At 38.7% G+C, this 24,808-nt stretch overlaps 1 long non-coding RNA gene across 1 annotated transcript in view; it reads left to right on the forward strand.

The window, feature by feature from the left end:
- The window catches only part of LOC148091637 (uncharacterized), a 105,236-nt gene extending 82,189 nt beyond the window's left edge, over positions 1 to 23,047 (forward strand). The window contains exon 3 of the long non-coding RNA XR_015715520.1: positions 22,805 to 23,047. This is a non-coding gene — a long non-coding RNA (uncharacterized LOC148091637). The remainder of the gene's footprint in view (positions 1 to 22,804) is intronic.
- Positions 23,048 to 24,808: the final 1,761 nt, after the last annotated feature.

Raw genomic sequence — 24,808 nt, forward strand, 5'->3', positions numbered from 1 at the left:
AAAATAAAAGTTATGTAACAGAGGGTTTGTTTTGCTTCTGGATTACTGGATAGAGATCATGCATACTTATCCTTGGGAATGCTTATGATGATGCTATTTTATGAATGGCTTTTTTTCTTGTATCCTTATGAATAAGATACTATACTAATTTTTATCTCCTATCCCCATCAATGAAATAGCTTTGTATAAACCCTCCTGTCCCTGAAATTAAAACTTTGGATTATTTATTGTGTATCCTGCAGTGTGAGAATTGCCAAAGCAGTAGGAGATATGACCTAGGTCCTCAATCCCTTTGGGAACGTGCGGTTGAATCATGAAGCATATGGAATAAGGTGTGAGGAAGTAATTGTAACCAAAACCTCATTGACCAGGGTTCCTTCCTACCAACCACCAACCACTGTTTTTGGACTTAATATTACCACTTGGGTTGAACTTGAATACATTAAAAATGAGAGTGAGTTTTTTATTAATTGAAAAGCTGGGAGCAGTTGCTTTCTAGTGTTGCAGTACCTTCAACAATTGTTGTATAAATATTTTTATAATGCTACAGTTTGTATATGTCTATTTTAAGTATAAAACTTCATTCTTTTCTCTCTCCCTTCTACCTATTATTATTATTTTTTTAAATTTATCTTTATTGTTGAGTGTATTATAGGTGTCCCATTTTTCCCCCCAGTTGACCCCCTCCACCTCGCTCCCACCCCTCCCCAGGCCTTCACCCCGTTATTGACTGTACCCATGGGTTATGCATATATGCATATAACTTCTTTGGTTAATCTCTTCCCACCCTCCACCCCCCTTCCCCCTTTCCTCTGAAATATGATCATCTGTTGCATGCGTCAATGTCTCTGGATCTATTTAGTTTTTCAGATTCTTTTGTTCATTAGCTTCTTCTTAAAGAAGACCCTTCAACTTTTCCTGTAGTGTTGATCTGGTGGTGATGAACTCCTTTAGCTTTTTCTTATCTGTGAAGCTCCTTATCTGACCATCAGTTCTAAATGATAGCTTTGCTGAGTAGAGCAATCTTGGTTGTAGTTCCATGTTTTTCATCACTTCGAATATTTCTTGCCACTCCCTTCTGGCCTGCAAAGTTTCTGTTGAGAAATCAGCTGACAGTCGTATGGGTGCTCCCTTGTAGGTAACTAATTGCTTTTCTCTTGCTGCTTTTAAGATTCTCTCTTTGTCTAACCTTTGGCATTTTAATTATGATGTGTCTTGCTGTGGGCCTCTTTGGGTTCCTCTTGTTTGGGACCCTCTGTGCTTCCTGGACTTGTAAGTCTATTTTTTTCCCCAGGTAGGGGAAGTTTTCTGTAATTATTTTTTCAAATAGGTTTTCAGTTTCTTGCTCTCTCTCCTTCTCCTTCTGGCACCCCAATAATATGAATGTTGGGCCACTTGAAGTTGCCCCAGAGGCTCCTTATACTATCTTCATATTTCTGGATTCTTTTTTCCTTTTTGCTCTCCTGGTTGGGTGTTTTTTGTTTCCTCATGTTCCAAATTGCTGATTTGATTCTCAGCATCCTCTACTCTACTGTTGATTCCCTGTAACTTATTCATTTCAGTTCCTGTAGCCTTCATTTCAAATTGGTACTTTATTATGTCATCGATGGTCTCAGTTGTTTTCATAATACTCTTACTAATATGGTTGAGCATCCTTATAAACAAAATTCTGAACTCTGTATCTGTTAGTTTGCTTGGATCTATTTCATTTAATTCCTCTTCTAGAGATTTCTTTTGTTCTTTCCTTTGTGACATGTTTCTTTGCCTCCACATTTTGGCTGCTTCCAGGTATTTGCTTCTATGTATTAGGTAGAGCTGCTATGTCTCCTGGAATGTGTAGAGTGGCTTTGTGTAGTACGTGTCCTATAGGGTCCAGTGGCTCAGCCTCCCCAGTCACCTGAGCTGGGCCTTCTAGGTGCTCCCCTGTGTGGGCTGTGTGCACTGTACTGTTGTAGTTGAGCCTTGGTTGCTGTTGGCATTGCTGGGAGGAATTAACCCCCCGACCACTTATCAAGATGTATGGGGAATGCTGCTGCTTGTTTGAGAGATTTTAGGAAAGTCCTAAGCATAAGGCTCGAGAGGCCACTTGCACAGAAAAGCCCCTGGAAATGGCCCGGATGAGCTGCAGGTGGGGAGGGGCGGGGCCTCCGGGAATCACTGGGGCGGGGCCAAAGGTGTGTCAGGTGCTGGAGATTCAAATATGGCGCCTGCCTGAGGGTTCTGTGGGGGGAGGGCTCACCAAAGGAACAATGGCCTCTGCCAGCTCTTCTGCCCGGGAGAAAGCTGCCCTTCTACCTCTTGGCCCAATTTCAGGCAGGTTAGTTCCTCCCTGAGTGTCCCAGGTCCTTTCAAGCTTCTGCCCGGCGCTGGGCTCAGAGGGAGCGCGTCTGAGTGAATCTGTGTTCGGGCCCTTTAAGAGGAAAGTCTAGGACTCCCGCAGTCTCCACAACCCTCAGAGACCGTCCCCGCTGGTTTCACAGCCCAAAGTTGTGGGGACGTCTCTCCCCGGCCCTGGAGCCCTGGGCTGGGGGCCCAATATGGGGCTGGGACCCCTTACTCCTCCAGGAAAGCTCCACCGCCGAGATGTCCTCCCGGGTTTAACCCACGGCACTGGGTGTGGGCCTGCGGCAGCGTCTCCGCAATTCAGCTCCGATCCGCCCGAGTCTCCGCCCGTCCTCCCTGTCTCGGTGCCTCTTCAGCTCCCTGGTTGCGGGGCTTCTGTTCAGCCAGACTTCAGGAGGCTCCGAGTGACGGTGGTTCTGTACTTTAGTTGTAATTTTGATGTGGCTGCGGGAGGTGGTGGGTGCAGCTGTTACCTACGCCGCCATCTTGTTTCCTCCTCTACCTATTATTTTATAAAAAGTTAATATTTTTCTTTTTTCATCAAAGTAATTTGAGCACACAGTTTTAAAGTCAAATAATGGTAAGGGGCTTAGGCAAAAACCATTATTCTCTTAATTTCTGCACCCTACAGTGCCTCTCTGCTCCTGCCTTTCTGAGGTAACCATTTTCAAAACCTTCAGCTATTTATCCAGGATAGGTATTGACTTCTCATATGAAAATACTATGCATATGCTGCTATTGTTTGAGTCAATGTTTTTAGACATTATTTATTTTGACTTACAACCCCTTTCCCCATTCCATTCCTTCCAGAATAGTAGAGTCACAATTTTTGCTTGAATCATTATTTAGTGATTTATTACACCTATTATGTAATCATATATATATATATAAAATGTATATATGTGATATACATATAGTTTATACTATATATGTATAATCATACAGTTACACTATATATACTATGTATATAGTTTATACTATATATACACTATATTATTTATTCAAATACATCTAAATAGTTTATAATATATAGATTATACTAGAAACTATATTTTATGTACTGTATAGAGTGTATGTATACTATATAAAGTTTAAACATACTAAAATATATATGTATATAGTGTGTGTATATATAGTTTATACTATAATTGACTTTCTAATACAATTTCTAAGTTTCTTTGGAGCTAATAATTTTACATTTTCATTTGCTTCCTTTTTATATATTTTGAATTGTTACCGATTCTTTCCTATAAAGTGACTCTCAATGCAGTGTTCCACATGATAAAATCTGTAAGGTAATCTGCAGTTTTATATTTTTTCTGTCCTAGGGAAATCTATCCTGTCACCTTTTACCTTTCCTTTTCATTCAGGATCTGTTGCTTTTGAAACCTAGTATACTGTTTACTAGGATTCAATTTGACACCACCTTGAGAATTCCTTCTCAAAGAATTCTCTCTCAGTGATGCTGAATCTTCTTTTCTTGGTTTACTCCAGCATTTTAGTGGAGCACATTCCTCAATACTTTCCAAAGAAAGGGTGCCTAGGAGTTTGCATGAGACTTTGTGTGTCTGGAAATGACTTTGTTTTACCCTCACATAGTTTGATGTTGAAAATTTTTCCTCAGAATTTGTCTTGGTCTCTTTTTTTATTAGAATTTTTCTTCAAATATCTGTCATTTGGGGGCTATTTATTTATCTTTAAGAGTAAGACATTAAGAAGAGTTCAGTGGTTGTGGTACCTTGTTTTGATTGGGGCAGGAGACAATGAGGCTGATGAGGTGACTGGAGAGGGGTCAGGAAAGGCTGTTTACAAGCAGCCAACTATTGGTCTTTTCAATCCTGTTCTTTTTCAATTTTATTTGCATCTTTGAGATTTTGAAATTTTTTTAAAAAAAATTTAAGTTTGTTTCTTCTCTAAATCTCTTGAAAGAAAGTACACAAACCTGAACTAATGTTTAATTTTTAAATATGACTGATACCTCACATTCATTATCATTCCCTTGGTCATTTCTTTCTTAATTTTCTAAAAAATAATAATTTATTTGACTATTTGTAAAATTAGCTATAATTATATTTCAATTTCTTCTTGCTTTTTTGGTCAAATTTTCTTTTATATATACTTTTGCTATGCAGTTTCAGATACATGTAGTATTACTAGGTCTCATTGTTAGTCTGTATATTCACTATATGGTAACCATATTTATTTCTATTAATAATGTGTACTAAGAAATCACCATTATTGACTACTAGAATAATAAGCTATATTTCTCTTATGTCATACAGACATGACAGGCTTTGACCATTTGCTAACTTATAGTTGAAAGGTTTTTATTCCAGCCTATAGATATCTGGAATTGTATTCCAAATATTTCTATATATGCCTTAATGCATTTCCCACCTTAACCCAAAGGATCCTTAATCTAACTCTCAAATACATAAGGACCATAATGAATGTAACTTGGATATAAGTATTTCTCTTACAGACAACAATTCCAAATAAAACAACAACAATAAAAAAACTAAAAAGTAAATCTTATCTTTTAATATAGCTAGTGGTCTTGGGAGTTAAGGCCATTGTGATCATACTTTATGTTCTTTTTATTTTATTTCTATGAACTAACTAATGTTCTTTCTTTCTAAGTTTATTTATATTTACTTTGACAATTCAAATTGGTTTATAAAAATAGGCCAGTTTGAGATACAGGAAAAAGATCTGGATCACACTAATTTTACAGCTATATTTTTCAAAAAATGTCAAAGTTTTCTATATATAAATACACATACAAATATATATACACACAAATACACATATATGAATATATTAACAAATGTGTATATACCTATAAATACACAATACACATGTATATGTATATATATACACATATATAATATAATATTTTTCAGCTATAGTGGAATGTAAGATCTTAAATGAATAATTGATTAGTTATAACCAATGCATATACCTGTGTAACCCACACCCAAATTAGAATGTTTTCATGACCCCAGAAAGAACCTTTAGTTTAAAAGCTTTTAAAAACAGAGTTGGAAGATCGTTTTAACCAAACATTTCAGATACATGTATTTTTTCAGGTAGAAATTTAAGAAAAATGTTCTTCAAATATCTCACCAATGTTGGCCTTTCTGGTTTTCTTCAATATACCATTTTTCTTGCAGGTTAGAGCTTATGGTTCCATTTCTCAGGCACGTTTAGTCTTGTGCATTGTTTCTATCACTTGTCTGAGCCGATTATCTTGTTTGGTGCAGCATTCCCTTGGCATCACTGATTCTTTGCTGTGCTCTTTTACGTTTGCTCTTTTAAGATCCTTCACTTGAAAAAGAAGTTTCTCTAGTTTAAATCAATGATGCTCAACTGGGGGTGGTTTTGCCTTCCAGGGAACATTTGGCCATGTCTAGAGCATTTTTGGTTGTCACACTGGTGGTGGTGGTGATGGGGGCTCTGCTATTGGCATCTAGTAGGTTGAGGCCAGAGTTGCTGCTTTATCCTACTACGCACAGGACAGCCCATGATGGCAAATAATTCTATGGTCCAAAATGTCAATTAATAAATTCTACAATTAACTAAATAAACATAAATACTTTACAGAAGAGATATGGCATTATGTGTTATTTAGCCTTAAGTTTGAGAAATCCTGGTTTAGATAATTTTTAAAGTATAGGGTAGTCACTTCCTTTACTTGAGTAATATTTTTAGCATTAGGCATCTCATATAGATCAGAGATTCATTTTGAAGCCCTTCTTTCAGTTTCCCCCAGAGACTCTCCAAAATTACAACTGACACTTGTTTTTTCATTTGATAGTAAACAAAATACAGCAGCTCCCTTTATAGTTGCAGGTGTTTACTTTGGCACTTAAAACAAAGTTCTCACTTGAAGCATTTCCAATAGTACATTATTTATAAACCTTAACTATCATCTCCCCTGTTTACTCAAGGGACTTCATAAATCAGTGAATAAAGGAAGGTGATTGCATTTATAAAGCTAACATAATAAGCCTTCATTTTAACTTGGATTTTTTCCCTAAATGTTATTGAATGAAAAATATATTCTGAGCAAAGTCTTTTTAAGACTTGACCATTTTAAAGGGATTCTCAGCATGAACACACCATGGCATTTGCTCAAGAAGTGATTTAGCATGTGTGCTGAGAACTCTCATGTTGGGAAGCTGAACTAGATCAATTTTTCATTCTTTCTGATTGAACTTCATGTACTAATAAACACTATAGCATGGAAACATGAGGATATTTTGGGTTTGGGACTTGGTCTGTAGTCTTGGTGAAAAGTTGTTTGTTTTGTTATTTTATTTACTTATTTATTGTGTTTAGGGTTTGGACAAAGATACAAAAGGAAGTAGGAGACTTGATACTTTGCTCTGAAGTTTTAAAAAGAGCAAAGGAAGGATTTGTGCCTGCTCTGTACTTGCTGATTAGTGAATCTTAAACCCGAGCCAGGCAGATGACTTCCAGACTTCCTGAAAAGAAATGGGGTTGCTGTAACCTTCTCATGGTTTCCTATACACATGGCCTTCAGAACATTGGAGCACATTTTATTGTTATTTAAATAAAATATTTATTGTCTACATAGTTTGTTAGCTGTGGGGAATACAGAGAGTTATAAGATGTAGTGCTTACAAATAAGGGATGCATACATTAAAATATTAACAGCTTTTTCAAATTAGAATCTGCTAACTGCAGAAAGAATGGCACTGGCAGTTCCTGCTACTGCTGTTCCCTTTCTCTTCTCACGCAGCCAGCCCTCCCTTTAACTAGCTATGGGACAAAGTCTGCTCTCCTAGGGATTTGCTTATTATGACCCTCTTGCTACTAGTGTGCTGAGTCCAGCACATCCTGGCTGTTGGATATCCCATGGACACTGGGTTTCCTGTCTGTGGGTAGGCCTCGTTGGCTGGGTGATTGATTCACAGGCAGCCTTGTCTGGATTACTGACCTCGGTGCTGTCTCACCCCTCTGCAGCCTGTCTTGGTTGTTTTACTTAGCAGCTTCTGGGAAGTGACAACTTACACTGGCCCTACAGCACTCCTACCAATGTTGAGCAGCTGACACCTCCTGCCACTCCTTTCTCCCATCCTAGTCAGGTTTCTCCTCCTGCCAGGGAAGATATCAGACTTCATGGAGGAGGTGGGACTTCAACTGAACCTTGTGCAAAACTTTTGAAAAGATTAATCTGAGAAGGGCATGAACATTGCAGTGGAAACAGGAAATCTTCATGGAAGTTTTACAGTGGTCCAGGAACAGGGGATAAAGTCCAAGCAGGTGGCAATAAAAAAAAGAGGAGATTGATGCTGGGGATGTTACTAAGAAAGAATTACCTAGATTGCTTGGGCAGAAGGAGAAAAGGAGAAGGAGTCTTTGAATTCTTAGAAATGCTAAATCTAAAAATAAAAAGTTTTGCTTAGAAAGTAAAGGCGACCACCTGGAGGAAAATATGAGAAACCATTGAGAGATCATCTCCCACTAGTATCCCGATTTGCATAGGACTGAGAAGATTCCCTGGATGTGAAAGTTTGGGTTTCGAAACAGGATGGTCCTCAGCAAGTCAACTAGTACCAACATTATATAGTGTGGTGTTGAATGAGAGCTTTTATCTTCTTTTTGGTGGGGGGGCTCTTTTGACGCTTAAAGTCAACTTTGCTTGGGTTATCTTGGACAGGCATCTCAAATTGTTGTTGGGATTTTAGTCAAAAAGGTTGAGATTTTATAGCTGGGGGAGATCACTATAAATAAGAGTGGCAGGTGCCTGTGAGAGTATAGCCAAAGTTCCTGCTTCCATTTTGATGAGAAGCAAATTTAAAAAGTAAAATCTTTCATTTCGATGTATTTTTTTCATTCTTCTCTCACCAATCACTTAATCTCTGCCCCCTGAAATCAGAGTTCAGTTTGCATAGATTAAAAGACTTGTCGGGGGATCACTTCATAAGTTATATAAATGTTTAACTGCTATGCTGAAACTAATATGATATTGAATGCCAACTATAATTGAAAAATTAAAAAAAAAGAAAAAGGTTTTGCTCTTTCTGCTAGGATTTCTTTCCTTATACTGGATGATTTAATGATTATTAAAATGGCTCAAAGCAGAAATCAGAGGAATGAAGAGAAGACAAGAACAAGAAGATAGGAGAACTCTTAGAGTGAACAAATTGACTTGCAGATTGCTGAGATTGACTGTACTATACCCCAGAAGAAGCATCTGGTAATCCCTCTTCTGTGAGATACAGATGGAGAGCTGATGAAGAGCTCGAAGGGCTTTGAGCAACCAGAATAGGTGTGGCACATTCACACATGGATGCTTATGCACTTAGATCAGGCGACTAAGCTACAGAATATAACCCAGAACTAATTTAGGTTAATTGTACATGTTGTTCAACAATCTTATTTGGGTTTACAGCCATCTGAAAACTGAAAGCAATAAGCCTAAAGTGTGCTTCTAGGGGCTGACATGAAAATCAGTGCAAAGTAACCACTGATAATTTGATCGTTTGGAAAGAGATAGAAACAAAAATAAAAATTTGCCAAAGTAACCAAGAAAGGATAGTGGTCTAGTTAATGTAGGGGCAAATAATTCCATGCATGTGTTATTGTTTTATAGCCCAATGTAATAACTGATAGTTTAAAGAGGACCCTAAATCAAGAAAAAGTCAAATACATTTAGCATACCTGTTTGAGACCCAAAAGATCTAATTAACATTTTGGAAAGTTTCTGTCAAACTATTGCATTAAAAAGTCTTCAGCCTTGTCTGGTTTTCTCAGTGGTTAGAGCATCAGCCATGAACCAAAGGGTTGCAGGCTTGATCCCTGGCCCCTGCCATGGCGCATGCGGGAGGCAACCAATCCATGTGTCTCTGTAACATTAGTATTTTGCTCCCTCTCTCTTTCCTTCTCTCTCTCCCCCCCTTCCTCCCACCCACTCTCTCTAAAAATATCAATGGAAAAGAATATCCTCAGGTGAGGATTTAAAAAAAAAAAAGTCTTCAGTTATCTGAAAAATCGACTTCTGTGGAATACTTTGTCCCAGGAATCATTGATTATGGAAATGTTCAAGCATGTTTAAAACAAACAAAAGAGAGGAACCTATGTGAGCTTTGGGCCTCTATGTTAGAATACTAGGGGCCCTGCAATTCTGAGAAAATTAACTTGCAATTTCCCTATTCAGCTGGGGCTGCACAGTGGATGCCGACTGTAGGACAAAGCCTGATCTTGTAGACATTCTGTTGCCCTGACTGCCGGCAGAGAGCCATCACAAGCTTTCATGCAGTCCCAAGGGGCGCATATATTAAAGAAAAAACAAGAGCCATGCTCCAAAATGGCTTATTTAAAATGCAAAGGGTAACAAGAGAGCTACATTTGGGGAAAACCCAGCTCTCAGAAACAGGAAAGTAATACCGAATCTTGGTTAAAGTTGCTTGCTCTTGAACTAATTAGCTGGGGATTAAATTCAGCATAAGAAGTCAGAATGTGGGTTAAGAGTGAAGGAAAATGTTATTTTTCCTCTTAGGTACCAGCCTGGCACTTTAGAATGTAGTAGCAGGCAGCACATGAGATTCAGCCAGTTTGGCGAAATCGCAGAATTGTGAAAAACACTACAGCTGAATGTAAAGGGGTTCCAGAGATATAATTTAGGTCAGATGCATGATAAAAGATATTTTTATCTTCTTAGGTGGTAGCCTCTTTGTAATAAGATATGGGCAGATTTCTCATTAAAGAAAAGAAGAAGAATGAATAATACACAATCCAGTGGAACAGCAAATAATACATTCCCTACCTTTTGAAATACTACTCCTACCTAGCATTGATCTGCTATTGTTTTCTTTCAAATCCCTTTTCTTGTTTTTCTAAGATGTGAAATTTGTGGAAAAAGCATACTTTTATAAAAGAAGGAAGACAAGTTCTCCTGCTTTTGTTTTACTTGTGAACCTTTAAGAACAGGGTAGAACTTATAATAAAGTCATATGACCCATAGATGGCATCCCTCACTGGATATGTGCCCTTGACAGAACATGCCTGCATTTAACAAGATTTTCTTAACAGGCCTGTGCTAGACTCAAAATTTTCATGCCTAATTAGCAGTGTAAACAAATTTGGAATTTAGGGAATTTTCTATGTCACAAGGGAGTGAAGGTTTATTTTCTATTTTGAAGATGGGTTCCCTTCCCCCACCTCCAATTTGTAGAGTCTATACTATCTGGAATCCATGCTATTCTCCATGGGCTCCCTTGGACTCTTACATTGTGTATTCTATGTTAATTTGGTTGTGGCCTCTGCATTCAGAAGTGTTCAGAGCCAGAACCAAGGATAGACCACCTCAGGGAGAGTTACACTGCCCACAAAGTGCAGGGCACATTTCAGCAGAAGGCACCCAGCCCTTTAGTCCTGCCCTGCCAAAGCCCAACAGTTATGTAATGTTCCCGTGCCCAGGCCTCTGCCAAAATTGGGGTTTCTGTGAATTTCTTGTTAGTCCATTGCAGAATGAAAGGAGAGGCAGGTAGAGACTATACCAAATCGAGAGTTAGGGGAGAAGTGGACTAATTGGGCATGGCCATCTATTGGCAGAGAGCACCCACCTTAGCATCAGCTGGTCAGGAATCCATGGGGAAGCCAAGGGTCATAGTACAGGTCACCTGCAGGTGGCTTTATCTTCTATGACTGACATTTAAATGTCAGAACTCACTTGAAGCTGTTCCAGGCTTGCTGCTGGGTGTTTCTAATCGTGTGTTTTAATTAATGTTTTTATTGTACTTGGGCCCAGAGGCTGTTTCAACAGACCAGCATATATTTAGAAGTCTCTGAATAAATAAATTTAAAATAAGGGAAAAATGACTCTGCTAGAATAATGAGAGTGATTGTTTCTAAAAAGATAGATTAAAGCTTCAGATTTTTTTGCTTGAGATGAACTCCTCTGCAATAGCCTGCCACCTAAACACACTTTTTGGGTGTAATAGAGCATGGCTTTGGGGTCTTATCCAGGATCTGGCTTTAGAAGTCTATACTCTCAATCTTGAGGCAGTTGGGGACACTGTAGAATTGTGTTAATTTTAACTTTAAGAAAACAATTTAACAAAGAAATAGGGCTGTTAGGTTGGTAGTAGTAGCAAACTTGTGAGGCAACATTTATTGGGACCAGTGTAGACCTCTTCCCACTGCTGGAGAGAAGAGGTAATTGGAATGGTGAATTCCTTTGTCTCCCATTACTGTTGTCTCTTGAATTTTTGCTCTTCCTTTTAAAAGGGACTTATTTTTCATACATTTTAAGTTAGTAGGACTTTGAGGCAATAGACTTAATTCAATTTAGCCAATATTTACTGAGCACCCCAACGCAGGATTTAGACTTGATAGGGGAATGAGAAGTTAAAGGGATTGCATTTGTAAGATACATACTGCTTCTAAACATGCTGAATTTTGGTGTAGATGAAAGCATCTTCCTTTTCTTTTTGTCAGGATCCATTATTAGTTAAATTCTCTGGTTGTGATTTTCTCCGGGCCCCAGAGAGCTTGTGAAAGTTACTCAAGAGCTATAATGCTGGAGTGTTAGCAAATTGTCTGGCAATAGTAACAAGGTCTGGTGCTGGGAAGAAGAGTGAGGTTTTGAAGCTTATCTGGTTATCTGCCATCACTGTTTTGCATATCTATCCTAATAGCGGCACCTCTTTTTTCCTCTTTTCTCCATCTTCAGGGCTCCAAATTCTTCAAGGTGCCCTAAATTAGTGGTTTTTGACCCTGGGTATAAAGAGCATAAAAAAACAAACCCCCCCCCACTGTTTTTGTTCTTTTTTTAGCAAGTGCTTCCATTTATTTCCACCTCCCATGTTTCTTTTCTTTCTAACTTTTTTATGGCTGAATTTGGCCTTCTGTGGTCTTCTTAGACCACAGCAACTTATTATTTTGTCAGGAGATGTTGTGCCCAAACCACTGCAGTGATTCTGTTGTACAGTTAGGGTTGAGACTATGGTGCCCCCTGTCCACATTCAACCATTCCCCTCCCTGTGCATTTTGGTAAGTTTGCCCTCAGGAAAATACTTGTTTAAACTACCCTAGTTCCTAGATTGCAGATGCTATCAGTTCTAAGATAGGCTATAGACTTAATAACAGCTTGATTAAAAAACAAAACAAAATAAGAAAAAAATCACCACATTAAAAGCACACCTTAATTTTAGGCCATGACATGGTTTCAGAAATATTAAAATTTGAAAATTATATAAATCTTAGACTAAAGAGATATAGTTCTTAATAAAATATTGACTGAGAGCAAAACTTTACCTATAATTTTTTGAGGATTATTTGCATTATGAAAGAGGGTACTTTCTAAACCAAAATATTGCATTTTTAATGATAAATTTTTACATTGGATTCTGGGATAGGGAAGGGTTTCTCAGTTTTGGCACTATTGACATTTTGGACTAGACAGGTCTTTGTGGTGGTGGTAGGGCTGTCCTATGCATGGTAGAATGTTTAACAGCATCTCTGCTCTCTATTCACTAGATGCCAATAGTACCCAGCCTCCTCCCATTCCAGTAGTGACAACCAAAAATGTTTCCAGACATTGCTATGTGTCCTGTGGGCAGGGGGAAAAATTAGCCCCAGTTGAGAACCATTAGGCTAGTGAAATATATATTTTGGGAGCCACAGCTTGTATCAGTTAGTGTTCAGTTGCAGAGAACAGACCCCACTCTAGCTGGCTTAAGCTGAAATGTGTTAACGACAGAGTATTCACTGGTGTACAGAACTGGTTTGTGGGCTGAAGAAACAGATTCTAGGCTGGTAAGCTTCCAAAAATGAATCCTGAAGCCACACCACAACTGAGCCATCAAAGGAACTGTGTGCTTGCCTTGATCTGTACACTGCCTGTCAATTGGAGAAGCTGTGGTCAGGAAGCCACTTCTGCTGAACTAGGGAGTCAACACTTCATCTACAGCAGCAGAATGATGCCTCATGTCCAGTCTTCCTCCCTGTTTCACTCAGTCCAAATTCACGTTCTGAAAGTGAATGTGACGATGGAGCAGACATCATGCCCAGAACCCTATTTAGAAGGAATTGTGGTAAAAGTAGTTTTTAGTTTACCAGCCTCTGTAATACACAGGAAGGCATTCCAGAAGGAGGTTGGAATAGGTGTTGAATGAGCTCATCTTCAGTATCTTCCATAGGGTTCTTCCCAGAGATCCTTAACTCACACGGCTGGGTAACCACCTATTCTAGGCAATTGAGGTTGGTCCAAATGTCCTCTTTGCTCCCCATTTACATTTTTTAATATCAAGTTTCTTTTACTCCGCTTTGCTCCCTATTTTCTCATTGATAATCACTATTTTCACACTTCTTCCCTTTCCCTGATGCTAAGTATAGATTTTCTGAGATCTTGAAGAGTATATATTTCACACTTGGCCATGTCAATAGACATGAACATGTGAAAGGTTTGTGTTGGTAGGATGTGAACAGAGGCCTAGGATACTCAACTAATACCACCGGTATCTCTTGCCACTCAAGACACAGTGGGAACAGATATTCTGGGACAGAGAATTGTATCTTTGAATCATATTTTCTCCATCTAGAAGAATCGAACAATTAACATGAACAATCATATTGTCTGATTTGAAGTAAATGTTGATCAGTAACCTTAAGTTCAAGTGGCTAAGAATCAAGCTATGATTTCTGTCTCTGAGTTACAGTCTTTTGCAGTTTATTATTATTATTATCATTTTATTGATTTATTTTAGATAGTCTTTTGCAACTTAAAAAAAGGTGATGCCCCAGCCAGGTGGCTCACTTGGTTGGAGCATCATTCTGCACACACACACACACAAAAGGTTGCTGGTTTGATTTTTCAGTTAGGGCACATACCTATGTTTTGGGTTCAATCCCCTGTTGGGGCGTGTTCGGGAAGCAACCAATTGATGTTTCTTTCTCATGTTGATGTTCCTCTCTCTCTCTCTCTCTCTCTCTCTCTTTCTCTCTCTCTCTCTTTCAAATCAATACAAACTTATCCTTGGGTGAGGATTAAAAAAACAGGGTGACTCCTATGGCTAAGCATAATAAGTGATTGCTTACCTGATATATTTTTCTTCTAGTTTGTTGCTAAAATTTCCTAATTATTTATTTGATTTATAACTTAGATCCTAAGTTAAATACATTAGGAGAGTTAAAAACATCATAAGTAATTTACTCTTTAGTATAGGATTACCGTGCAAAATATAAGACAACCAGTTAAATTTGAATTTCAAATAAACAATTACTAATGTTAGTATTAGTATGTCCCAAATGTTGCACAGGACATAGTTATACTGAAAAGTAACTTGCCATTTATCTGAAATTCAAATTTAAGTGGATATCCTGTATTTTTATTTGCTAAGTCTGGTGTGAATGAACTGATCAAATTATTTCTTGAAAATCCATTTGTTGAGAGGGACAGGGGACTGAAAAAACATGAGGGAAATGGACTCTTGAGAAAAATAAAGATGAGTAAGTTGGGCTATCTGTAGAAAGGAAGAGGGAAAACTAAAAACAAACAGGCACCAAACAGGTCCTGGTTATCATCGACCACTTCCTAGACATGCATGCAAATAAAGCCCTGATGTGAAGTTAAATCTCTGTTCCTTTTCTGCAACTGTAGCCACTTTCCTCAAGTATTTGGATCTGGTCCCAATGCAGGATTCTGTTGCCCAGGCTGGACAAGCCAAGCTTCGAGGTAAGCGGAAGAGATGAGCAGTGCAGGCACTGGATACCTTGGAGCCTTGTAATCTCGCTTGCACAACCTCCAGATTGCATGGTTCTTGGCTTCAGTGCAGCTGGGCACAATTTCAAAGCACATCTATGGAGACCATGTCACAACAACAAAACAAACCAATGTAGCTGTGAGTTACATTAATAGTTTGAAAAAAAAAACAAGTCAACAGACTTGAAGACTGCTCTGGGAGCCCCTCCCAGAGAGTCAGACTTTGGCAGAAAGGGAGTTACTGTGCCTCCTATTTGACATTTTTAAAGCTAAGATTATTCTATATGATCTGCAGCTTGTCCCTTTCAAAGAGTTTATGTTTGTTTGTTTGTTTGTTTGGAGCCCTTATTTGCTGTATTGTTGATCAGCACTGGATCTTCCTGAGGTGTGGAATGTCTTGTACGGCATGCAAGTTTCTTGACCTAAGAGATAGTTTCCCTGCTACAGATGTCATACTACATATAGTGGTACATCCTTTCCTAAGCTCTTACATTGCTGTTGGTCACAAATACATTGAGCCAGATTTTCCAAATCTTCTGATACTTCAGTCACAGTCTGGTAGCAAATTGGTAGTTGGGAGGAGTGTACACATTTTGCAGCAATATCTCATATGACAATTCTGAAGTAATTCGCTCCCTATAGAGAGTACATTAGTATACTTTAAATTAAGTCTGGTACCAGCTTCCCCATTACTGAACTAAGAACAAACTGGCTTCTTTATGTTAGTGGATTAGCAGATGATGTATTATAGAATTGTACACCTGAAACCTGTATAATTTTATTAACCAATGTTGCCCCAATAAATTCAATTAAAAAATGTTAGTGGATCAGGCCCAGTAGTATATGTGGATGGGAGTCTTGCCAATATCAGGAACCTCCTGTGCTCACACATTTTTTATTTCTGATTTTTATGGAAGGTTTGATTTATGTCACTAACATCAGGATGTGTGGGTAAGTTACACTGTGAGGAAGCTGGTGAAGAGAAGGAAAATTAAACATTTTGGAACGGATCTTCTTAGCTGCTCAATGTGATTTCTTTAAAAACAAATGTAAGCTATGCTTTATTTTGCATCTTGAATATTTTCATCTGATTTGCATATATTGTAAGACTACCATATATTACCTCAAAAGTGCCATTCCCTACACACACAGTACATTATAACAGCTCTAACTTTTGCCTCATTTAGTAACTGTGAGAGAACAACAGTGACAAACATAGCAAAGCCGTTCTCATTTTCCTGATTTTTCTTTGGTTGTCTTCAAAATTTTTTTTTATTTTATTTTTTTACCAAGCCTCTCCTGACTCATATCCTGGGCGATTTCAATCTGTGCATGTTTCCAGAATTTTTTTTTTTTTCATTTTCACTATTTTCCCTAGTTTTTCTGTTTCCTGTTTTTTTATTTTCCAACTCCTGTTTCCACATATACCCCCTTCATCATCTCTTTCTGTTTCTCTAGACCTTCATGGAGAGATACAACCTTTTTTGCTCTTTTATCATAGAACTTTCATGAGGCTCTTCCAAATCCCCTTAATTATACACAACAAATTGCCCTAGCTCAAGGAGACACTCCAGTGAGAGGCATGAAATGGCTTGGAATAGTGGGTGTGAAAGGGGATGGGCTATGATCCCTCGCAGGTCCATTCTACCCTTGCAAATCAGTCTCATGCATGCTGTTTCTGGTCAGGTATACTAAGCCTACATCTAGGCAGTGTAATGTAGTGGCTAAGATGGCAGCCTCTGGAGCCTGACAGCTAAGGTTCAAATCCTTGCTTTCTCATTTATCAGCTATAGGACCCATGAACAAGTGGGAAAATTACTTAACCTCTTCATGCCCTGGTTTTCTCACTTCTAAAACGGGGATGATAGTAATAGTCCTACTTTATAGACTTGTTGCCAAGACTAGATGTATAATGCATCTAAAATATTCTAATCATTATTATTATTATTACTATCTACAGGAGATAATTTTCTGGTCTAATTCAAATAAGCTTCTTCTCAATTTAATATATAGTTGGTGTTTGGTGAATGTTCTTTTCTACATAAATCATTCTTAACCTCTATATCCATGTTCTTCCTGAAGGCCTCCTAAATAGCTGTGGACTCTGTGTGTGTCATTGGGGTTATTCAGATTATAAAATGCAGCATACCATTATATTGTGATATGAATCTAATATTGCAGGTATTAAAACAGTAAGGACACACAGAAAAGAAAACTAACTTTGAGAAGATACTTATAACTGTGTGACCTTGGTAAAGTACTTTCCCTCTGATCTTGGCTTGTTTAAAGTTTTTTAAATCACATAAGATGCTGGCATTGGAATAAATCCCTAATTTTCTTCCTAAGCATCAGATTTATAGCACCCTTCCTCCTGTCTGACATGCTCTCCTTGTACAGCTGGTCCCAATTTAATGAGGCCATTCATTTTTGGACATCTGTATGATGATGGATCAGTGTAAGGTGGATCATCTGTTTTTAACCCACTCAGGGTTGTCGGTGGAAACCACAGGAGAAGCGGTAAAGGCACCTGGGAGTGAAGTATGCATTATTATATGCAATATTGTCATGGAGGCAGTGCCGAATGACAAAATGATGTGATGAAAAGAAGGGTCACCTGAACGCCTGCAGTGTTTAATGTTATGGCATTTACTAACATCTTACTGAGCTAAAATTTCTTTAGGCAACATAGTCTAGATAGAAGCTGCTGCGAATTTTTGCCTTTAACTTTCACCTTCACTATTCTGTCCTCTTACTGTTTATAAAAAGCTACATCTTACAGGGCTGCGTGTTACCGGTGTTGAGTGTCACCACCATCAAGGACCCACCATTTTTAAGGTACTCTTCTGGGTGTTGAGTAAATATTTGCAAATGTTCTAAATGCCAGGGCCTCTTGAGAACTTAAGAGGAATGTTGCTTAGGCAGGGACGGGGTAGGGCAGAATAATTTCTGGCTCTGCAGTTCTGCAGTGAATTCTGGAAGTCTGGGCTGAATGTCTCAAAAAAAATGTACCACATTTCTACCGCTTTAACTGTTACTGTGTTGGTGGCTGCATCTCCCTCAAACTCCCTGGAAATATTCTTTCATGTTGACATTTTGGGGAGCAAGAATTCTCCTCTTCTCTTTTGAGTTTTGATCTGTGTTTGAAAAGGGAATTATGGAAATGTTGGTCTGCAAAGGCATGACAAGGCAAGCCATCAACCTCACCATGAAGTCTCAGCAAGTTGCTTCATGTTTTCCATTTATAGCCACCTCTTCTCTGTCAGTTCTTTTGAAGCACCCATAAAACAAAATAGGCTCATTAAATATGAAGGGATAAGTGAAGTTGGCAGTTGCACCTATTCAAATAGGCCTTTTTTTTTTTTTTTTTTAAGATGTTCACACTCTAGAAGAAAGAACAGTCAGAAGATGAATGCCTCTTTATCAGTGGCTGCTCATGACCTGTCTTTTGGGGTGAGTGAGATCAGTCAGGGTTGGGAACATGTGGGCATTTTGCTGTATATCTAGCACTAAACTGGTCATTGAGGTTAATATCCACAGTGAAAAGGCAGGATGGCCTCATCACTGTTATTTCATTCACCAAGTTTGTATATAAGGGTGAGGACTGACTGTCTCAGTGTTCCTTCCTAAACAATCAAGGGCATTTTTTCATGACTCTCCCCACACGGACATGGGCTTGTCTTAGTTGCGGCATCTTGCTGACAGGCACAAGCAATAGTTCTGGTCTGTGGACCGGCTCTTCCTAGCTGTAGATTCTCTTCTTTTATGAATCGTTTTCTGCAAGTTTGGCTCCTTTTCTGAACCTATAACATCCACATTTTAATGACTGGGGAGGATACCAAGATACATGAGATGTTTTTAACCCTCAAAATCTATAGTCAGCAAATGAGGGAACATTTGATGGTGTTTAGTAAATCACTAAGCAAATGTGAAGCAATTTGAATGGATCCTTGAAGATGAAAAAGTTTCTGTGGTTTCTCATTATGGAATAATTTGCACAAAGGCACAGCAGTGTTTATAACCAGTGGATACTCTTTTTGGTCCTTATTTTATTTTGTCTGAACAATATATGACACTGTTGACCACTTGCTTCATCTTGAAGGATTGTCTTGGCTTCTGTGCCACCACATTTCCCTGGGTTTCCTCCTGTTTTTCTGACAGCTTTTTTTTTCAACCTTACCCTCAGGTTTCTATGACCAGGTAGATGCTGATGATGCCTGGCCTGTGCCTCTAGCCAGGCTGCTCTCTTAAAGGTCAGACCCATGTATCTATCTGCTGTTCACATTCACATATCCAATTCTTACTTAGGTACCTTAAGTCCAGCATGTCCAAAACTGAACTCATCATCTTTCTCCCCAGTTCTGCATCTTCCTCAGTGTTTCTTATCTTAGTGAACAATGTACATCCAGTTATTCAAGTCAGAAACATGGTATAATCTTTGATTCCTCCCCCCCATCCATATAATAAACCATCATGCCCTTTATATTGTAGTTTCTTCATATCTCCTGAATCTGTTCAGGTCTCTCCATTTCCATTACCACCTCTGTTGGCCATCACTCCATCATCTTTTGCTTGATGACGGCAGTAGCCAGCTACCTTAGATCTTTCCTCTAGCTAAGTCTTATTTTTAAAAAATTTTAAAAAATATATCTTTATTGATTTCAGAGACAGGAAGGGAAAGGGGAAGAGAGAGAGATAGAAACATCAACGATGAGAGGGTTGTCATTGATCGGCTGCCTCCTGCATGCCCCTGACCAGGGATCGAACTGCGATCTCCTGGATCCTAGAACACTCAACCGCTGAGCCACGCCCAGCCAGGCCCTCTAGCTAATTTTTTCTTTACATACTAGTCAAGTGAATCTTTCTAAAATACAAATATGATTATTGTGTTGTTTCTTTCCTTAAAGCCCTCTAATAGTTCGCCTTTGTCCTAGGGATAGTATCCAGATCCCTAATTAAGGCTACTTACCTTTCTTGTTTTGATCCTGCTGACCTCTCTTGCCTCATCTCTTGCCACCACCACTCAAACTCCCTGAATTCCAGCCCTTCTGCATTTGCAGTCCACTGACTCACCAGGTGAGTTTTCATATCTTTGGGACTTTGTGCATGCTGTTCCCTGTCTAGGACACTCTTTTCCCTCACTCTTTCTGTCGTCTCAGCTGGAAAATCACTGTTCATACTGTATTCTGATAGTGTGTTTACTTGTCTATATCCCGTTAGGTCAGTCAATACCTCGTATACAGCCGGGAATCATTTTAGATATTCAGTGGAAAATTTTTTTGGACGTATGAGTTAGTGGTAATGCATGAGGTATCTTTAAGGAATGGCAGATAACTCAGTTTAACTGGAATGTGGGCTATATGAAGGATAGGAGTGAAAGATATGAAAGGAAGACAGGCGTCAGGTTGGGTTCCGTGAACACAAATTCTGAGATAAAGATTCAGTGCAGGAAGTTTATTAGGGAATGCTCTTGGATCCACTCTTGTAAGGGATTTAAGGAGGCAGGATGTGGCAGACAGAGAAGCTGAACTGAAACAAAGTTGCAATGGGGGCTCTCAGATAATTCCACATGGCATTCAGAAGGTAGCACAACCCTACAAAGTTGTCCTGAATTGAGACAAGAGGGCTGGGTCATTGTATACCCATAGCAATAAGTCATTGGATGTGGGCTGACTTTGGAGAGGGAGCAAAACTTGGGCCAAACAGCTCCTTTTGGCCAGAGCAATTTCTGGGGAGGGATTTAACTATGACCTGTCAGAAGCCACCTGCGACATCTGGGGAAATGAATGACTTGGTACCAAAGGGGGATCTGGGTGGCATACCAAACCATCCACAACACTAGGCATACTTCTTGCCAGATTGAGGAATTTATACTTTATTTGGTAGGTCTTAGGATGCCATTAAAGGTGTTCACATAGAGAAATATTGTGATTCAGATCTGTATTTAGGAAGATTAATCTGGCTGAGGTGTTTAGGTTGACTTGAAGGTAGAGAAACTGGAAATAGACAGGAATGTGGGACACTTTGGAAATAATCCAGGTAAGGAAATAAAGACCTGAGCAAGGGTGTTAGCAGTGGAAATAGAAAGGGCAGGAGATTGGTTGCAAGAGATATGACAATGCTAGAATTCACAGGCCCTGGCCACTGATCAAATATGGGAAATATGAAAGAGAAAGGAGGCTCTAAGGTGATTCCAAGGTTTTGAGCCTGGCTGAAATATAGGCGTGTCCCCCCATATGTATACACACACTTTGAATAATTATAAAGGCAGTGTTTATTAAAGTACATTTCATTTTCAAAATTGATCTATTAGCTGTTATAGTGTGTATACTTCTTTTGGGACACCCTGTATCAAAATGGTGGTACTGCTAATAGAAATTTAAGAAAAATATAGGCTTGTTGGTAGACTTGTTGAATTTGCAGGATGGCAACCACTCAAATAGAAGTGACCTACAGATGGCTGGAAAGTTTTTCAGGAGGTAAAAATACACATAAATAAACATATATATAAATAGTTAATGCTAAGAGAAGTCAGAGAAGAAAGAAATCACTGGCCGAGAAGTCTTCATGGAGGAGGTGGCTTTTGAGTGGGGTCTAAATGGAGGTGTGGGATCTATGTTTGGGAAGGAGAGATAGGGAGGGAGGAATGATGACATTCTAAGTGAGGGGCAATGTTTGAGCAGAGGCAGAGAAGTAGGAATACAAGCCACATGTTCAGGGACCATGAGAAGAGCAATTTGGCTAGAAGAGAGGATTCACTGAAGGAAATTTTGGTTTTAAAAGTTGGAAAATTTATTGTGCAGGGATTTGAATGACAGAGCAAATGACAGAACTTGGGAGATTTCTTTTAAAACTTTGGCTTTGTTTCTAAAGTTTGATCCTATCTACCACCTGAATGTGGGTCTATAGTTCTGATGTAGAAGACTACTGGTTGTTGGCATTCTTTTTCATAGAAATTATATGAAGACATTAAAGGAAAGTTCAGCCTGCATGTGTTTCTGAGGCTTTTATATTCACAGTCTTTGCTTAAGTTTCATGAGGCATGAGGAATCTGCAGCCTAATTGGGCAGCTGGTTTACAGGCTCACCCTGAAAAGTAAATACTGTGTATCTGCAAGTGGAAAGGCAGTATGTGTAATCTAGCTCCCTAGTCACACCTGCCCCAATGCTGTTGAAAACTCTGACCAAGGGCTATAAAACTGTCAAGAGCTGGGGCCCAAGCAAGCTCCCACATTAAATAGCTCATTATTGAAGCTATTGGGAAGATAACAGGACATGCATTTGACTTGCTGGGATCCCTGTTTCCTACAGAAGCATCTGGCAGGGCTAAGTAGCTTTGTATTACATTATTTTTCATTTCTTGTTTTTTTAATTATACTCTATTTAGATTCGTTTGACATCAAAGCTTGCCACAGCCTCTTCAAAATACTACACTCATAGGATAGAAAGGGTATCAAGGCAGTAACTTTAAAATGGAATCTTCAAATTGGTACTCAGGCCGTTAAAAACAACAACAAAAAACAAATTACCATGGTGTCTTTGAGCAGATGTTTAATTTCACCCTCCTCCAAAGTGATCATGGGCTGCTATGAGATTAACTCACTGCCAATTTTTAACATTTGCAGCATCAATTACTTTCTACTTTCTTTGCATAATAATTATATCACAGAGAGTTGGAAACATCTCTTCGGAAAGGATTAGAACTGCTACTGAAGTGACTTTTTTTTAACAGGAGGAGGTGAATGATATGTGCTGAAACTCCATGGTTACTTTTGGAATGGCCTGCTAGCTTTAGGACCAGCGATAGAGAGTATGCAATTGATGAGCTATGAAGTTACTTCTGTCAAGGTAAAGTGACCCAGCCGTGTCTGTAGCTTTCTACACAGCTAATTGCATGAACTTTGACTCAACAGAAGAAAACATGTCAACTTTTGAATCATTAACAAAAAAAGCACCTGAACATGTGATTAAGTTGCAATTGATAGGTAACAGCTCTACATTGATTTCTAAGAAGCAAATAAAGGAGTATTTACACTTTTTATCCATTGTTTAACTTCGCACAATTGAGTTTATTTTTTAGTCCATAGAAATGCTTACAGCACTATAAAGTTTTTAAAAAATATATATTATACATAAAATGTCCTTTGCATGTTTGGTCTAAAGTGGGTATGTGTCAGTGATCCAAAGAAGAATCACAGAAGGGTTGTGAGTTGTGTTTTCAGTGTTAATTAGAAATCATAATTGCTTAATGCCTTACTTACTCCACTTGGATTCTTCCTGAATCCAGTCAAATTTTTGCAGCTGCCTTATACATCCCTAGTATAAACTTCATTTTCTCCATAATTACCTTGGCTAGAGAGGAAAAAGAGTCATATCCAGACCCCATGGTGTGATGTTAAGGGTGCTGAGAAGACGTCCTTATTTCCCAAAGTAACTCTCATAAATAGTTTTTTTATTGAGGTATAATTGACATATAACATTATATTAGTTTCAGGTGTAAACATAATGATTCGATATTTGTATATATTGCAAAATGATCACCACAGTAAGTGTAATTAGCACCCATCACTATATATAATTACAAAATTTTTTTCTTGTGAAGAGAACTTTTGAGATCTACTCTCTTCACAACTTACAAATATGCAATAATCTTTTATTAGTAATACTCCTTTAACAGGCATCAAATATCTTAATGCATTTTACTTACCCATGGTATCCACTAGCCTTATCCCTGGTAGATGGGGTTTTTGGTTTAATGACATGTTTTTTAAAAGAAGCACAGGTAAAATAAATGGTCACATAGAATTAGTCACTGACCAGAAATGAGGTGATTAGGACTAAAGGCTTTGGAGTCAAACTGACCTGGATTACAGATGTGGTTCCACTACTTCCTACCTGTGTGACTTGGGCTGTGTATTTCTCAGAGGTTCAGTCTCTTCATCTTTCAAATGGAATGGAAATTCCCATGCCATAAAGTGAGGTAATCTTTGTAAAGCACATCAAGTGTTCAGCATAGTGTGAGCCCAGTGCATGGCATATAATAGGTGCTCAGTAAATGTAATTCTCATTATTATTATTTAAATATCTAGGCATTAAAAATGCCTTTCTTGGAAAAGGTACTGTAAGCTATACTTTAATGCATGCTTTAGATTTTCAACTGAGGCACTAGCCTAAATTCCATTTTAGGAGATAAATGTGAACTGCCCAACACCTAAATCCTATCTCTTGAACCTCACATAACATATCTGAATCCAACCTGCTCCTGCAGCCTTTGCCTCTTGCATCTACTGTTTGATGTCTGGCACCTCTTGTCTCTGCTTCTCTGGCAGCCAAAGCCTGACCTCTCTCCCTGGTTCTCTGTCACCAGGAGGTTTGGCTTTGTTGCACCACCTCATCTACCCAAGCTGACCCTCTGGACCCAGTTCTGTGTTTTGGCTTTGCCTAGCCAGATCAGCAATGATGGATCCATCCCGTGGGCTGCAGATGGGACTGGTGAACTCTGTATCAAAACACTACTGAACAGGCATTCACATGGGAGATCCTGGTGATTCATTCCCAGATTTTGAACTCAGCCTTCAATTTTGGTTTAATGCCCATTTTGCCTAGGAAGCTTAATATGGCCTGGCTGTGCTTACCTGTCACATTTCCAAGTCTCCTATGGATTCCTTGAGTTATTCCCTGAATTTTATAAAACAGAACTTTTTAATCTGATATGAAACTCACTGTAAAAAAGAGT

The sequence above is a fragment of the Miniopterus natalensis genome, chromosome 13, assembly GCF_054644295.1.
Source record: "Miniopterus natalensis isolate mMinNat1 chromosome 13, mMinNat1.hap1, whole genome shotgun sequence".
Lineage (NCBI taxonomy): Eukaryota > Metazoa > Chordata > Mammalia > Chiroptera > Miniopteridae > Miniopterus > Miniopterus natalensis.